The sequence below is a fragment of the Antennarius striatus genome, chromosome 16, assembly GCF_040054535.1.
Source record: "Antennarius striatus isolate MH-2024 chromosome 16, ASM4005453v1, whole genome shotgun sequence".
NCBI classification, from domain to species: domain Eukaryota; kingdom Metazoa; phylum Chordata; class Actinopteri; order Lophiiformes; family Antennariidae; genus Antennarius; species Antennarius striatus.
The window spans coordinates 3958040-3973182 of record NC_090791.1 but is presented as its reverse complement, the minus strand read 5'-3'; the positions used below and the strand labels follow the sequence as shown (position 1 = coordinate 3973182).

At 43.0% G+C, this 15143-nt stretch overlaps 1 protein-coding gene across 2 annotated transcripts in view; it reads left to right on the top strand.

Moving 5' to 3' along the window:
* The first annotated feature begins 8061 nt into the window (after window positions 1-8061).
* The window catches only part of znf385c (zinc finger protein 385C), an 89574-nt gene continuing 82492 nt past the window's right edge, over window positions 8062-15143 (top strand). For both annotated transcript variants that reach the window (XM_068336852.1, XM_068336851.1), the window contains exon 1: window positions 8062-8107. The gene's annotated coding sequence lies outside the window, so the exon portion shown is untranslated. The remainder of the gene's footprint in view (window positions 8108-15143) is intronic.

The window sequence follows — 15143 nt, the reverse complement described above, 5'->3', positions numbered from 1 at the left end:
GGGGGTATGTTACGCTGCAGAAAAACAGTTTGGCGCAAGAGGTAAATCAGTGATTTTTTTTTTTTTTTTTTGCTGAAGACACCCAAATCAATTTTTCAAATTGCAGCAGCGTCACTCCAATCCTCTGTCGCTTGCATCCGAAGTTTTAGTCGAACACCAGACACAACAGTAAACACAGGGAGAAACACACAAAAGAACACACTCGCCGAGCTTCAAAAGAGCATTTATCCCTTGAGTGTTAGGAGTAAAGTTTTAATGGAGGTAAAATTTGATTTGAAGTTTGGCTTTTCTTGGAGAAGGTTAAGAGGCTTTTCTCCGACTGCCGTTCTGACACTCTAAGTGCTTTCTCCGTGTCTACCAATGAACACCTACCATCCTGTATTTCCTCTTGCGCTGATAAATTTTAATGACGGCACAAACAGACAGTTTCGCGGCAGACACAAAGGTTAAGGTTAAGTCAATTTCTGAGTCCTGGAATACAGAATTAGCATTTACTCCAATATGGCTGATTTGTATTTTTTTGTGAATACATTTGAATATTTCAACTGTGTTTCAAGACATTATAGAGATAGACTTGTGAATTAAGAGAATTTAAGTACCTCAGAGTGGTTCCTCTTGATGATTTTTATTGTTGGGTTTCAGCTGGATGGGTTGTAAAGACTAGTACCGCTTCTCTTGAACATAAGCTTTTAATCACATCATGCTGTTTTTGGATATTTACCGTCCCTACAGGAGTGTTAGTCGTTCCATTTGTGTATAACATTTGTGTATATACTTTTCCTTGGGTTGTGTAACTGTTGAGCAAAAGGGAGATGAATCCAGAGAATGATGGCACTACTCCGTCCTCAAAAAAGGACAGCAAGGAAACAAATGAGTGCTGTTCCTTTTTGCCTCTCACTATTGTGCTTTAGAGGAAGAGGTGGGAAGTGCGACGTGCAACGTGGCGGGTCAGACCCCTGAAAAGTGGGCTTGCTCTGGCGGGAAATGGCTATTTACGTAGCCGAAAATGGAGTGGGCCTTTCTGACATTTTCATAGCCCTTGCAGGCAAGTGTAACCTTCAGCAGAAAACACAACGATTAAAGAAATGGAGGAGGAGATGGAGCGGGAGAGGCGGAGACGGGAGGTGGGGATGGAAAGCAGGAAGGGTGATAACCTGAGTTATGAAGGACTAGAGTTCAAGAAGAGGGATGGGCGGAAATGAACAACAGATTTTGAAGGTCACGTGTGAGGATCGCTGCTGAGTGCGGAAAAGGGGCTAATGGAGGGTAACGCTGGGCAACAAGAAGATAGTTACACATGAGCAACCATAATACCTTTGAATAAATTACACATTTCAGCCTCTTCTTAACAGTCTTACACCTTGGTGCATCTTTTAAATACTACTATCAAACTGTGCAAATCATTCCCAGCCTTGAAAAAATGCATATTGATGTGACCTGACAGAGAAATTATACATGTATAAGTCATAATGGCTCGCACAACAACTCAAAAGAACACTTCAGTCTTCACTAAACACTAATTGTGATAATGTGCAGGTAAGTGTCCTCTTACCAGTTATTGTGTTTGAGGGGAGCAATTGAACAGCGCCATTTATTCCGATCAATCACTAAGCACTAAGTCTGAGATGGAGGATTTTTATTAATGTGTTGTTGTTGTTGTTGTTTTTTAAAAAAGTGGAAGAAATCTTCTCAAATGGATGATTTATTGTGGCAAATTAAATAATTCTAGAAAAAGATCATCTGCCCCTCCTTTCATGGTGACATTTTGCGTGTCTTCTGTGTCTTCAACATTCATTAGCTTCATCAGGCCATCAGCCACCACCACCAACATCAGATCTGAGGGCCAACAGAATCAGGCAATGTCAAAATCCCAAATGAGTCTAATCGCTGAAGACTCTCAGACTCCAAAGACTTTTAGACACCAAAGACTTTTGGACACCAGAACTTTCATAGACCAAGACTTTCAGCCACCAAAGACTTTCGTACACCAAGAGTTTCAGAAACCAAAGACTCTCACACACCAAAGGCTTTTGGACATTAAGACTTTTAGACACCAAAGACTTTCGTACACCAAGAGTTTCAGACACCAAATACTTTCAGACACCAAAGACTTTTGTACACCAAGACTTTTAGACACCAAAGACTTTCAGACACCAAAGACTTTCAGACACCAAAGACTTGTACACCAAGACTTTTAGACACCAAAGACTTTCAGACACCAAAGACTTTTGTACACCAAGACCTTTAGACACCAAAGACTTTCAGACACCAAAGACTTGTACACCAAGACTTTTAGACACCAAAGACTTTCGAACACCAAGACTTTCAGACACCAGAGACGGTCCAACACTAAAGATACTGTATAACACGACTTTCAGAAAGCTAAATCCTTGAAAATTTATCTTCTTCTTTTGTTGTCATGTGACAAAACGGAAGCCAGAGAACAAACTCATTTGACATTTGAAACAAAACCAAACACAGTTCGGTTTGTGTTGTTCCTCTCCTGATACAATCGTGCACATCAAATAGTTTCTGGATGGCTACAGTGCTACGTTGCTAGGAGAACCTATCAGGTGATCATCAGACAGACATAATCAAGGAGAAACTGAGAGAAGATAAATTATTTCCATGTGGCTGTTGAAGGAGGACTGATTATATCAAAAGGTGCAGCTAATAGACCCTGATGATGAGGAGCCTCATTTCGTACAAATGACTCCTTCCCTGTATCATGAGGAGCGCCGGAATATATTAAGTCTTTGCAGAACAATGTCACGTCATAATGAAAAACTTGGACGCAAATGTGTTCGACTTATTTTCTCTGCCGTCTGTGACTGTCGTATTATTAAGTGAGTCTATGGGTTCGTGAGCTTTGACTTTTTCATTAGTTGTGAATGGACTGAGATGATAAGAGGCAGAATGAGATATCAATGCATGGTCTTTTACCGCAGTCATTATTAATTATATTCTATCATTTGCGAGAGTCCCCCTCGCTGTCCTGGTTTTTAATATTTTAACATAATGATAATTTAGCAGTTCGTTATGTTCTCTCAAGGCTGTGATGTGTCTGATTTAAAGCCCTATAGGGGGTGGATGCATGTATTTCTTTTTTATAAATGCATCAAGTCGGTGGAATCACACAGGTGTCTGATTACAGACGAAAAAGCGAAAAGACAAACATTTGGAGCTTTATCGTTCCGCGTTGAAAAGCAAAACTGCTAAAGCCCCCGCAGTAAGCAACATAGAAGACATTGGAAGCTGATGACGTCAATGATTTATCCTATTGGGACCTGGTGGATGATCATCTACCCCTTACTTGGATTCATGAGCAAAAACTTGTATGCAAAGTGAGGTGTGTTTCTTGACTTACAGAGATTCACATGATGCATTTAACCCTTTGTGCCTGGGACACTTTGAACAATAGACTATTTTAGAGGTTGCAATACAGAGATTTTTCACATAAAGCTGCACATGCCAGAGGGCATGCTTGGTAAACTGACAGCACTTTCTCTTGGCAGCAGACTCCTCTGTGTAAAGGGTGCAGGAATAGGCATTTCTACTTATTAATATGCATAGCTTTTGCTTCCTCGCCCTCCCTGTGGACTGAATGTCTAGCGTGCAGTGAGCAGCGGTAGCATGAGAGTCGGGAGGTGTTGTTCCTCTGCTGGTGGTGTGCAACGCTCGCTGGGGAAAATGCAACGGGAGTGAAGGAAAGTCACCCACACTGCTGGGGGGTTAATAGCTGAGTTATAAATCACACAAGACAGTTAGGTTATGGTTGCTGCTAGCATACGGCTGCAGCAGCTCAGGTTAGGTCAAGAGACTCTCCTGCTTATACTGTATTACCTTACTTTCGATTCAAATGTGGATGTTACTACCGGTCAGGGAGGGGGCAATGCTTATCTAATCAGAGCACCCCCACCATGGGAAAATGCTGATTCATTGGCAAAATTATTTGTCTAAATATTAAGGGTTTTTTTTCAGACTCATGAAAGCAGGCCGGATTATTTGATAAAACACAAGTCTATGTCATTATACTTTTTATAAATTTTATTTTGGAATGTTACACAAATGGGCGCTAATTTATAAAATGGTACCAAAGACCACTTGAAAACATAAATTTAGGCCATAATCTACTAACAAACTGTTCTGTGAGGTATTAATTCAAGTGAGAAAAAGGGTCATTTTCCCTCTAAAATAGGGTTGCAAAATAATCCTTTTGCAACCGGAAGTCACGCCTTCTACTGGCTATTAGGAATATTGCAGGTTTAAAGTACCTCCTTTGTTTTATACCACTAACAACAACTTATATTTGTACTTTAATTGTTAATATTAGTTAGCATGTTACTGTTTTCCTTTCCCCACAAATTCTACTCCAAAAGGATGGAAAATGATGGCTACAACACCTTGAAATAATGTCTTGATCACTAAAAACGTCAATTCAACGGGATAGAACATGAAACTATATTTAATATCGAATCAAACAAAATCTACCTGCTATCATTCTAACCAAAACTTTAAAAAAATAAGTTTCTTTTTTATAAGATTCACTGCTCTCATTTCACAGAAAACCTAGAATCCCCATGCCGTCTTTAGCATCGATTCTTCATTTGGTAACTGACAGTCACATATGAATCTGTCCCAGTGCAGGCATCTGGAAAATTGATTTGAGCTTAGATGGACGACAAAGTCTGACTGACAGTGTCGCAGATTATCGAGCAATTTCTTTTCCAGAAAGTCAATAAACGTCCTAAGAAGCTGTAACACTGCATCTCCACTGAAACTGGTTTGCTTCTTTGCCTTTGACTTTTTTCTTTTACCTAAATCTGAGTCTAAATTTACAGACTCTTTTATTCTCTTAACATCTCACAGCATTTCCTCTTTTTACACAGAATGTGCATATATACATATTTTACATAACTACTGTGCTTTATGCAATTCCACCCATTATACAGCTACATGCCATCAGAGAGGGAAGTTTTCAGATCCTTTTTAAAAAATTTCCATTGTAAATTTTTGTCTTTCCATACGTACCACTTTGGCTGCACTCAAACTCTGAAGTGCCGTCTTTCTTTAACTCACCTTCCTTTTGTTTTGCTCATTTCCGTCTCCACTCTCTCAGGTCCACCGAAGGCTCCGCTAAGTGGTAGCTTTTAGAGTTCACGTTGGATGGACAGCCACTTCTGTTGCTGTGGAAACCGCGGTTGATGCATGTACAGGTTGTTGAGAACAGCGTGAGTGGGAGTTTAAGAGCCTGGAGAGGCATGATGAGATTTGTACATTTTGCCGTACAATTGTACTGTACAATCCGACTGCAGGAGAATTCACTTTTGTATGTAGAGGCGTAAGAAGAGGAATGAGGAGAAATCAGTTTAACCACCAGCTTACATCGATTTATTCGTTCGTTCTTTACATACTTGAGTACATTTCAGAGAGCTGAAGGAGCATCGATGTTCCCTCCAGCTCCATTCATCCAAAGCTGGTCCATCCGTCAATGCCTACGTACTTCCATATGTCCTGTACAGCAATCAAATGAGGTAGAGGAATAAAGGTGCTCAGCATGTCAGTCTGGTCTTCAACAGCATGACTGTGGACGGGTCAGTACCAGGATCTAACTGTATCAGGGAGGCTTTAAGCTGCTCTTAAACACACCAACAAATGCAGAACAAACGTGACCCGTCAACAATTTCACCAATCAGTTCCTGTGTAGGTTCTCAGTTATCCAGGTTGTGGTTATCCAAAGCTGTTTAAATCAATCCACTGGACTTTAAGAAAGTTTCTTGAAGACGTTTCACCTCTCATCCAAGATGCTTCTTCAGTTCTGGTGGTGGCTGGTCTTGTCCCAGGGCATTAACCCAGGAGCCAGATGGGTTTTGACTATGGTCTTCGGAATATGAATAGCACTGACCACACCTCACAGGATTAATGAACCGGGACAAGACCAGCCACCACCAGAACTGAAGAAGCTTCTTGAATGGGAGGTGAAACATCTTCAAGAAACGTTCTTTCAGTCCAGTAGATTGATTTAAACAGATTTGGACTCTTCGTGTCTCTTTTTTTGTTTCTTCATTCGACATTCGCGCAAAGAAAGTTATAGCAACACCGCCCTCAACCTACACCGGAGATGGCTGAGGAAATACAAACGTGTGTCAACAATGAAAAGGAAAAACTGGATGGATCCAACGGCCTCAACGACGACTCCGACATTACTTTCCTCTGACTGTCGTAACTGAAGCTTTTGAAACTTCGCTGTCCTGCTGAGGTTGTATCAACGTTAGAGTTAAGGACCGTTGTTGGAACTTTGAGGGACAGACAGACCTATTTATAATCATAAAGTGGGGGGGGTGAACAAAGACTCAAGAGTCTCATGACTCATCACTGGCGGGAGAGCGAATCAACAGGTCTCCAACAATAAAAGCAGCACAACTCAAGGCCTCCGTTTCAACCAGAGTTGAATGAGGTTGCCACCTCGTGACCGCAAGGAAGAGGTCACAGTTTTAAACACCTCTTTATTTGCCAGCATAAGCAATCTATAATCAGCACTGTCAGCGATGAAAGGGCAAGTTGCTCTGGAACCTTATCTGAGGCAGGTGCACGCTGCTTTGATGGGGTGCAGGGTTTGGATGGCGACCAGTCGGATACCTCTTGGGTCTCTGAATCTGGGCTGTATCCTGCCCATTACCCGTCACCAAGGGGGCAACCAAACCATTAGCGAAACGAGAGACGGGACGCGTTCCTCCCCTCCCCGACGCCCACGCGTTTCTTCCTTCAAAGGAGGAACGGCGCGCAAATGATAAAAATCTAAATTAACGGTTCGGAGACGTTTGAAGCATTCGGCCAGAAGCGCCAAACGGCTGGCGTTCAGTGAGGGGGGGGGGAGGGCGCGACTGACGGTGTCGTGTTTCATTTTACTGCGCCTCCCGTGTTCTTTTAACGGCGGGTTATTTTTATGATCCCGCTTGTTTCGAATGCCAACACATTTGCATGAAGAAGGACATATCTAGTGCTCATAAACAAGACCGCCAAGAGCATCCATCACCTCACTGGTGACAGCCTGTTTTTGCATCTCTGTTAGTCACGCCACTGTAAAAAGCGCCACAACACTGCTGATGATCATTTCAGAATAAAATTACCCTGCATGTGGATGGAGACAAATAAATTGTGAGAATTTATTTATTTATTTATTTTATAAATCATGTATTTTGAATCACATCTTCATGAACTCTGCACTAAATAATATTTTTCTTGGAGGCCAAAGCCAGACTGGCACCACGTGGTGTTTGTTTTTCCGTGCAGCAACTTATTTTTGACTCTGGCCTCAAATATGAAGGAGTAAACCACCTCGTGACGTCATTCCATATCCGGCCATGTCCCTTTTGGACCGGCAGCCCCTTGCGTTCAAGGACGTGATCACGTGGTGCCGATTTACTACAGAGAGCAGGTGAGGAGGAGCCGCGTTGACGTCCATTAAGAAAGAAATTAAATCGCCAAATTGGTTTTATTCCCATGGAAGTAATCATGTGAGTTTTATAGAAATTTATATATGTAAAAAAAAAAAAAAAAAATCCACCTTAATGTATGGCTGGAGGGAAAGGTGGAACGGTCGTAATACCGCGTTATTTTCACACAGTTAATTAGTGTTATAGGTGTAAAGCCCAATTTAAACGCGCCAAGTCAAGCAGCGCGTCAAAGCGAGCAAAGGCGTCTGGATTTTCAAAGTAAAAGTCGAGTTTTGAAGTCCTTTCGAATTAAAAACGGACCTTTAATATCAATTTTCTAATAATGTGTTTTGTTCAATCGCGGCTGTTCCTGAAAAGTGTGTTTATCCCGCTGCTAGACTTTTTTTTCTCTTCTAAGTTACAGTATAACAACTCCAATCACTTCGAAAATGAAGTGGGAAAATTCACACCCGTTTCAGTGATGGCGCGGACACACGCATGCTTTTATTGTGAAAACCCCACCCAGGCGCGGATCCTCTGAACCGTTTCTGTCTTGACGGAACCGACTCCGGACAGCGTCTCTCTCCGCCAGCAGCCAGTGTGTTCCAATCTGTTTCCACTGTTGCTGGGCACGGACGAGCACCGGGAAAGTCAGAAACGGAACGGGACCGGTAAGACAAAGCCCCCTATTGCGTTTTTAAAAAAAAATTTTTTTTTAAATTATTATTTATTTGTATTTTTTTTGCGCCGCAAATGGCGAGGAGCGCTGTCTCCGGACAAGTGTGGATCTGGCTTTAATTGACCTGGATGCGGTGGTTTCAGGTGTTACGGTTTGGCTCTGGTGTATTGAAATCCACGTGTGGTTGTGTGTAAAGTTTTATTTCTCTCTTTATTTCTTTGGATTGAATGGATGATCCGCGCGCCTCGGCTCCAAAACCACTCCAGATTTTGGAGGTTATGCGTAATTGCGCAATGCCAACCCGAAACCTGTCATTTTCTTTCGCTACACCTCATGTAAATATGGACGAATGAACTATTTCGAATCACACCGTAAATAAATCGTCACTTATAGACAACAGATCAACTAAAGTTGATTTGGAAATTAAATTTTTTTGGTCGTTTATTTAGTCTTTGTCAGTTGCGGATAGATATTGGCAACATTGCTGAAGTACAGTCCTCACTGCTGTTCTCGACATTATGCCCTTATCCCAACTCCATATTAATAACAAATAAATTTGATGCAATTTTCCACTAAATAGACTAAACAATCAATATCTTGCTGCACATTCCTCTCTGCAGTTTATCACACTTTGCATAACTTTACGACAAACCAAATATGTACTTTTCTCTTATTTAAACTCAGATATGAAACATAACAAAAACGTGGTTGTATCTGCCCTCGTAGTAACCCCTACCAGGAAGTAATATTCAACAGATGATATAGTTTAAACTTCAGCTGAGGAACTTTTGACTAATGTTCATGAAGTTTAAAGAAACTGGAACTTTTGCTGGTCTGGAACTGTGAAAAATGACTTTGCATGGGAGGACAATATGTTTTTTATGATGTGCATTGATCACACACACACACACACACACACACACACACACACACACACACACACACACACACACACACTGATTCAGATATGATGCTCAACAGTTTCCTGCACAGGGATGAATTTTGCCATTCGACTCGACCCTTTCGTGCAGAGAGCAGATCTATCAGTTGTGTTAATGTTGGAATCAGTCAAAGCAAATGGAGACGAGTAAAACTGTCACTTAATTATATTGTCTTTTAGTTTAAACCTCGGTTCTCAGTCGTAGCAGCGCGTCAAAGATCTGATAAATCAAGTGAAATATCACGGCGCTGACTTGGAGAAATCGACTAAGAACCGCTGCTGTGTGAAGACTTTATTTATGGACGACACCTTTTCAAGCCGCTGAGTGTCTGCGGTTGATAAATACTACAATCTGTCTTGCTGTTATAACAAAGAACAGAATAATCTTCTCATAGTCATCTGTTTTATTAGTTTTCTCGTATTTTTCGACTGGAGGGAATTTCTCTTTTTTTTTTTTTGTCCCTGACTGATGGTGTTTGCCTGAAGCCGTTGGGTATTGGATTTTGAGTTCCAGGATATCGGGAAAGTAATTGCAGCCTGTGGTGACATGTGTTAAACATCTAAGAGTGTCAAATCTATTTGGAAAGCCTTTGCATATTGTGTCTTAGGTGGTTGGCTGTGACCTAAAATTCCAACTACGTAATTATGGTGAAAACAAATGGCCAAGTAAAGACGGGAAAAACTGTTTCAGAGTATTTCTGCTCTTCGCTGAGGGAACGAATCGTTCGACTCTCGCTCTGTGGAGAACCGACACCTGTGTACTTCATATACTTATTTTAATCATCAACTGTGTACTCGATGCAAAACATGTCAAACAACTTCAACTGGCGTGTTTGCAGTTTGCTAATTGAATTTACTGTTTAAAAAAAAAAAAAATTTGGCAAACTGACATGTTTTGCCCTCGCAGGAACGGATGAACTGAAATGTTTGGGATGTTTGAGTCTCACGGAGCGTCGTGACACGAACGCTGCTAACGCCGTCGCCGTCGGTGATGGCTTTCATGCACATGTTGAGCATCTTCAAACATGTTTAACAGCTCGACGGAGTCATGGAAATGACTTTTTTTTGTGTTTTTTGCATGTTCTTTTAGTCATGAGAAGAGGAGGGGAGGTTCTTCTGGTTGTGCCTCTCACCTCTCCTTTGCTTTGACCTTCTTCTGATCCTCCTCCTCCTCATCCCTGTTGCTATCTATGGTATCGTCGCCCGCTGAGTCAAGGTGACCGGCCTGTTCGCGCCGAGAGGCGAACGCGGCCGGACTCTATAAGACCTGGGAATGAATGTACTCACATCTGGATGTTTACTGACCTCTCTTTTTCTCCCCACTTATTCTCTACGTGATCGCTGCCCTAGATTAGACTCCACACCGAAACGCGATCAAAGTTGTGACCTTTGCTGAAAAGTTTTGCGTCGCCTTCTTCCTGGTCGGTCTTCAGATTCCCAGTACAACCAGTACGTTCCCACCTGGCCGGGGTGAAGCATCTTTGCAGTTTCTTTAGTTTAAAACATAAATTCCCACGTTTCACCTGATGTCGTATCGTCAGCCTGCTGAACCCCCCAACCTCCCCCCCCCTGCTGTGATCACCACCCACTTAACCTGATCTCATCTTGATCCTTTGTGAGATCATTACCCTTATTAGCAGAAACGACCAGGAAAATGGTGCAGACACACACACACACACACACACACACACACATTAAACACACTCCCGCATGCGTGTGTTAGTCCTCAAGCTGACAGAAGCTCTAGTGTTCAATTTCATTTACACACACACACACACACACACACACACAGTGGTGCATTGATGCCGGTGAGTGACGGCGCTCTGGGGTTAAACACTACCTCAGTGTGTCTGGCCAGGTAACCCCCCACCCCTACCTCCACCCCCCCAGCCACTCAACACAACAACAACACGTCCGACACTGCGCCGCTTGTTCCACAGGAAGGGCGGGGGCTGAAGTCATCTGATCAGAAACTCGCCGTCACGGCTCGCTCTCATGAATATGCAGATATCATGGCGATGAATGAGTGACTTTTTTTTGGGGGGGGGGGGTCTATTTATTTACGTAGGCATGAAATGATGCATGAGTTTTCCTGCAGCGACGCCCTCCTCCACACACAGTCACTCATTCAGTCACACACACGCACACACACACACACACACACACACACTCTCTCACACACACCTGGCGGCTGCACAGCACAAACACAAGTCTTTCTGAGCCGAGCGCTGCCAGAGGCCCCGGGGGTTAAACGGCTTTCGCTCAAGGACATAAAAGGTCATGGATATTGACAGAAGGGAGAGCGATGCCTGTTTGCGATCTGTGTGTCCAGATTATTTACCGCTGAGGACACTCGTTTCTCGGTGTGTGTGTGTGTGTGTGTGTGTGTGTGTGAAGCTCTGGTCCTGAGGAGGAACCGACACTCTTAAAAAAACCTTTTGAAGACACAGAATCGAGTGTTTCTGCCACCGCCTGGCACCCTGTCGGCCACCCTCATCGTCGTTTGCCTAATAATTTCTGCAACAGCTGCAGAAAATAAAAAAAAACCCCCAACCTGGAATGCATCTAAGAAGCAGACCGAACAATTATATATGTTCACATCAGGAGGGTCTCTCTAATTATTCCATAGGAGCTAAGTTTAGCATCATGCTGTATAAGTAGCATATTTTGCTGATTGTTTCATGCATCATTTAAAAAACCTAGGGCAAAGTAAATTCTGCGTGCCTTCACACCAAAGCTGTTAAAATAGACTCCGATGCGTTTGAGTTCACTCGGAATAATGAGTACTGGTTCAAATCCAGGGAGATTCTGGTGCCGTTTGTCAGCCGTGTGTGATTTTATTTTTTTTTATTTTTTTTAAATCAAATTTTCAATATGCAGTTAAATCCAACTACTGTGAAATCATTTTTGTATTTTCAAGTCATGAAAGGTTCTCTGACGACGATCCTGCAAGTCAGGCGGCCCGGATTTATTCCATTTGTGATGTTTATTCAGAATACGTGACTGATTATACTCCAATAATACAGATAATGCTCACAGTAAGCTTGTGTACCTGCATGGATGGGGAAATGTCAGATGCACTGAACATTATTTAATCATTTCTACCACCGTATGAATTATAAATAAAGTGAAGTTATATAAAATAACCGTTTTTATCCGATTCCGCTGCTGGCGGCGAATGCAACGGAAAAATTGTCCTCTAAAGTTCAAGACCAGAATTTTGTTTTAAACACATTTCCACCTTTGGAAATCTCACTGGAAATCTATAAAAACTCAGATAATAAACAAACATCAGGGCTACAAAGATCTGAAGCTGCTTTATTTTTTTATTTTTTTTCAGTCTTGTCATCCCAATGTGAAATTGGCAACCAATCGGCTAAAACAGGCCTGCTTCAGATATTTGGATGCGTCACGTGTTTTAGCATTACAGCCTCGCCTCGTAGCCGTCCTGTCGGTCCCATCTTTCCGCCACGGTGACACTTTTGGCTCCACGTATCGAAAATGAATCAGAATGAATCATTTTTCTCGGTGTGAAATGCTCACAGCCGCCGTTTGCTCTGAAGCCACGTCATTCACGATAACCCACAAGCGGCTTGTTTGTTCAGCAGCAGCGTTTAGGTAGAGCCAATGTCATTATCAAATCGATGGAGAGACAGGAGATGCAGATTAAATCAAAGAAACCTGAGAGAGTAAATGAAGAAATGCTCTTTATTCTTTCTATATCCTCTAGCATTCACACACACACACACACACACACACACACACACACACACACACACACACACAGCTTTCCAGCTTCACACATCCATCCTCCGGGATCTGTTTTATCTCCTCCTGCCTCCGACCGCTCCAGATATCAGCGCTCGGAATCATTACGGCCAGCAGGAGGTGGAACCGAACCACCCTCCACCTCCTGCTAACCCCCCCGCCCCCCCGTCTCCGTCTCCCATTGATCGGACTAGAATGACATCTAATCCATGCTGATCACGGTAACATCCACCGTCTGGATCCGCGGCCATCGCTCTTTGTTTTGTTTTTTTGGTTTTTTTTTGCTTTCTCTTATTGACCCGCTCCCGCGGCGAGGAGAAGAGGCGGGATGTTGATGAGTGTGGCTTGGGGTCACCCCAGACAGCGCCGGTGATGCTGAAGATGGGTCCTGAGATGCCCCCACCCCCCCCACATTCACATAACGGCTGACTCAGCTTCCATTCTCCTCCTCACAATGAAGCGGAGGTTACTAAAGCGACGCACGGCAACTCGGCCTTTGATTAAAACTCAGATTATCGCCCTCTTACCATATGTGGGCTAAGCGGCTCCAGCAACCTGAGCGTGTTTATTCATCCCACCGTCTCAATGCGCTCCCACCGTTTGTGTAATCTGTGAATGCACTTCTTTATCTCTCCTCGGTATCTCCTTCCATCTTCCGCCTCTCTCTTCTATCTGTGGTGTTTTTCCTTCTTGTACGTGTGGGTGACGCCGGAGCTGGAGGCCTCTTATCGTCTGCGTCCAACCGGTGGGCTGAGATCTCAGAGATCCCACATTAACTCCACTTCCTCCAGGTTTGAAATCCCCCTCTCTGCCCCGCAGCGGCGGGTTTTTCAACCGCGCTTAACCCGACGCACCCGTCGACTCGCCGATCCGTTCAATCGCCCCCGTTGGCTGCATCGATTCTTGGGGAGTCGGAGCGTTTATTACCTGTATGGGTGAGTCACTCCTTCTGACGTGTCCTGAGACGAAAACTATGATTCAACGCTGCCTTTTCACCAAGAAGTTTGAACTGGGTTTGCATCTGTTTCCTTTAAAACGAGCTAGGCTCGGCTAACTGGTTGATCCCCATCGCACTCCATCAGTTACCAGTTTACCCCACACACACACACACACACACACTTCGAGATCAGTCCAGGCCATCACAGACTTGTACCGGTCTGACAGACTCTATAATTGAACCATATGTTTTTTTTCTCCTCAGTAAAGACAAGAAGAGCACATCTTTCACAGCTCTGCTCCTGGGCTGCTGGGTTCGGTTAACAATCGTACCAACGACGCTGTCAGAAAGGGGGCAAAGTAAAAAAAAAAAAAAGGATAAAGAGCTGAGGAGTTGACGCACCTGCTCTCTGCGAGGGTCGTACATAGCTAACACTTAGTTTGTTCAGCCAACCTTGGAGAGAAAGAAAAACATGGAGAGGGAGGGGATGGAGGATGGAGAGTAGAGTACATATACCTACTCTAAAAGGTTCCCTAAAACAATATTTTAGAAAAGGCTTGCAGATAGCCCACCTCTGCTTTTGTGCTAAATAACCGTCTGTTCTACTGTTGGATGAAGCTACGTGCGGCCACTCTCCTTAAAAGGTTTGATTTCTTAAAGATAATGGTCGTGATCCGGAACGATTGATCCACAGCTCTGAGCACAAAGGTTTCAAACGTTGGGTTTTATCACCTGTTTTGCTTAGGGTTTTATTTTGATGATGCACATCTGGTGCTTTATAAACATTTTTAATTATGGATTGATTGCGATAACTGAACTGAATCCAGTTCATAAATGTTTATTCTACCTTTTGTGGTATCATAGTTGCTGAATTCTTTTCGAAATCAGTACTTTTTCCTTGTATGTCAAGATTTTTTTTCTTTCAGTTGATAAAATTGACAATCAGAGCAAATACCAAACAAGTACAGATCAACCTGTGCGGAGATTGTTGACTTAATTTCCCAGTGGTACAGGACTGGCTGGTACGGGATCTGCAGACCGGTGACGCCTCAGTGACTCTGAAAAATGTATGGCAAAGAAAAGTAACGAGGCATTTCTTCTTCTTCTTTGAAGAAAGACATTTGGAGGAAATCAATTGTTGGATAGCCGTGGTGGAGGAGAATGTTCTCGCTCTGGGCGCCGTAAAATGTTTGTCGATGACGATTGTGAGAGAAAACACAAGAGGGAACATAAGAACAAGAGGACTCGTCCTTTTTTTTTTTTTTTAACCTGCTTGAAAAAAGAGGAAATACAAATATACTGACATGGAGCAAGAACAGAAGACGTAAATAAGGCAAATGAGTCTCATATACATAGGTTTCCTGCGCAACAGCAGCAAATCAC